The sequence below is a fragment of the Mus pahari genome, chromosome 14, assembly GCF_900095145.1.
Source record: "Mus pahari chromosome 14, PAHARI_EIJ_v1.1, whole genome shotgun sequence".
Lineage (NCBI taxonomy): Eukaryota > Metazoa > Chordata > Mammalia > Rodentia > Muridae > Mus > Mus pahari.
This window is the reverse complement of record NC_034603.1, coordinates 25766266-25768398: the sequence shown is the minus strand read 5'-3', so window position 1 is coordinate 25768398 and position 2133 is coordinate 25766266.

Below are 2133 nucleotides of genomic sequence, written 5' to 3'. Positions count from 1 at the left end.
ATGGGGGCACCTGGGCTGCTGTGAATGAGGGAACCCAGCAGCAGAAAACCAATGGCTGTGAGGAGACCCAACCCCAAGGTGACCATAGCAAGAATGACAATGTTCCTTCATAGAATCCTATGTGCCTAAGATCCCATAGTGTGTCCACAGAGTAGAGGACTCAAAGCTGAGTCCAGCTGGTGCCCAACCATGTGCCCACAAGAGTGGTCCACAGAGCAAGCATCAACCATGACACGCTGACAACATTTTGGTTTCGTTTTTCATTTTTATGCTTTTGACAGCTTTATATAGTTAAAGAATAGACTTTGGTAATTTTCACCACCAATTTCCCTCCCCCCAACCTCTCCCACTGGAATCCTTCTCACCAAGTGTCCCCCTCCTTTTTATTTCTTGCCTGAGCACAGGTGGGAATTATTTGCAGGACCACAGGCAATTTAGCTGCAGCACTGAAGAAGTGACCCCCAACATTGCTAACCGCCAAGAGTCCTTGGGTTGGGGTGGGTCTCATAAGACCCTCCCTACTCACGACAAAAAGTTCATGAGTCACTCATGTACAGTTAACTACAGGATGGGCAAACAAGCCCAGCACATGCTCATGGTGGATGAACACTCAGACCCCCAGATGAAGGGAATATGGACCCATGCTGGTACATGGATAACATGCCAAGTGAACCAGCCACCTACCTGAAGACAAATACCACAGAGCCCACGTACATGAAGAACCTAGAAGAAAAATGAGGTGGGGAACTAGGGCTAGGAGAAGATGTTTTATTTATTTATTTACTTACTTTTTTTTTTTTTTTTTTTTGAGACAGAGTTTCTCTGTGTAGCCCTGGCTGTCCTAGAACTCACTCTGTAGACCAGGCTGGCCTCAAACTCAGAAATCTGTCTGCCTCTGCCTCCCGAGTGCTGGAATTAAAGGCGTGCGCCACCACACCCGGCTCAGAAGATGTTTTTAATGGGTGATTGTTTTCTATTTTATAAGATGAATTGTGGAGATTGGGTTCCTATTAATATACTTGCTTGCTTGTTTTTGTTTTTTTTGTTTGTTTGTTTGTTTTCTGAGACAGGGTTTCCCTGGGTAGCCTTGGCCATCCTGGAACCCACCCTATAGATCAGGCTGGCCTTGAATTTAGAGATCCTCCTGCCTCTGCCTCACTAGTGCTGGGATTAAAGATGTGTTCCACCACTGCCTGGTTATATTAGTGTGCTTTTGTACATGTAAGACAGGGTCACATGTAGTCCGGGCTGTCCTCAAACTCGCTGAGGATGACCTGAGTCACTGATCCTCATTCCAGGTGCTGGGTTGATAGGTAGCTTGTGAATATTCATGGTACCATTAAATTGCATTAAAATTACTACACTACTGAGCTTTATGTTATGGGCGTTTTGTTGTATCCTTTTAAAAGATGAGACGAAGCAGAGTCTCACTGAACCATACTCCACCCAACCCTTCATGACTGGAAGTGGGAATTCAGGAGGGAACTGGTGGATAGGACAGCCCTGTGGATCTGGAGACAGGACTGACTCAGCTGCCCAGGGGGATGGATGCAGCTCTGGGAAAGTTTGCCTGAAGCGCTCTCTGTCTCCGTGTGGACTGCACCGCTACTGCTGCTTCTGGGGTCTGGTGCCCTGAGATTAGCTGGGACACAGGTTAAAAGGGGGTAGCAAGACCCAACGCTGGGAGCTGCCCAAACCTCTGGGGTTCTGGTCCCCACAATGCTGGGAGGGGTTCAACCTTGAGGTCAAAGGGCTCGCTTCTGCTTTCAAATCTCCAGACATCTCTTCTCCCTACTTCCGCCTTCCAGATCATGACAAATCGGAACAGATGCCTCCTGTAGCAGCTGTCATGGGAAATCTACTGTGCTGGAAAGGACAGTTCTCAGGCACACCGGCAGAACCCAGAACAAGCCACGCTGTGTGGCCAGGTGCTATAGACACACAGTAATGGAAAGAGATAGAAAGAACTAGGAAGACAGGCAATTCCTTTTTAACTGGGGTAAAATACATAGACTTGGACATGTGACAGAGTCTTGCAGTATGAAGCACAGTCACGATGTCCAGAGGCCGTCACCACCATCTTCTTCAGGGTGTGCTCATCATCCCAAATGAAATCTGTAGACACACTCTTTC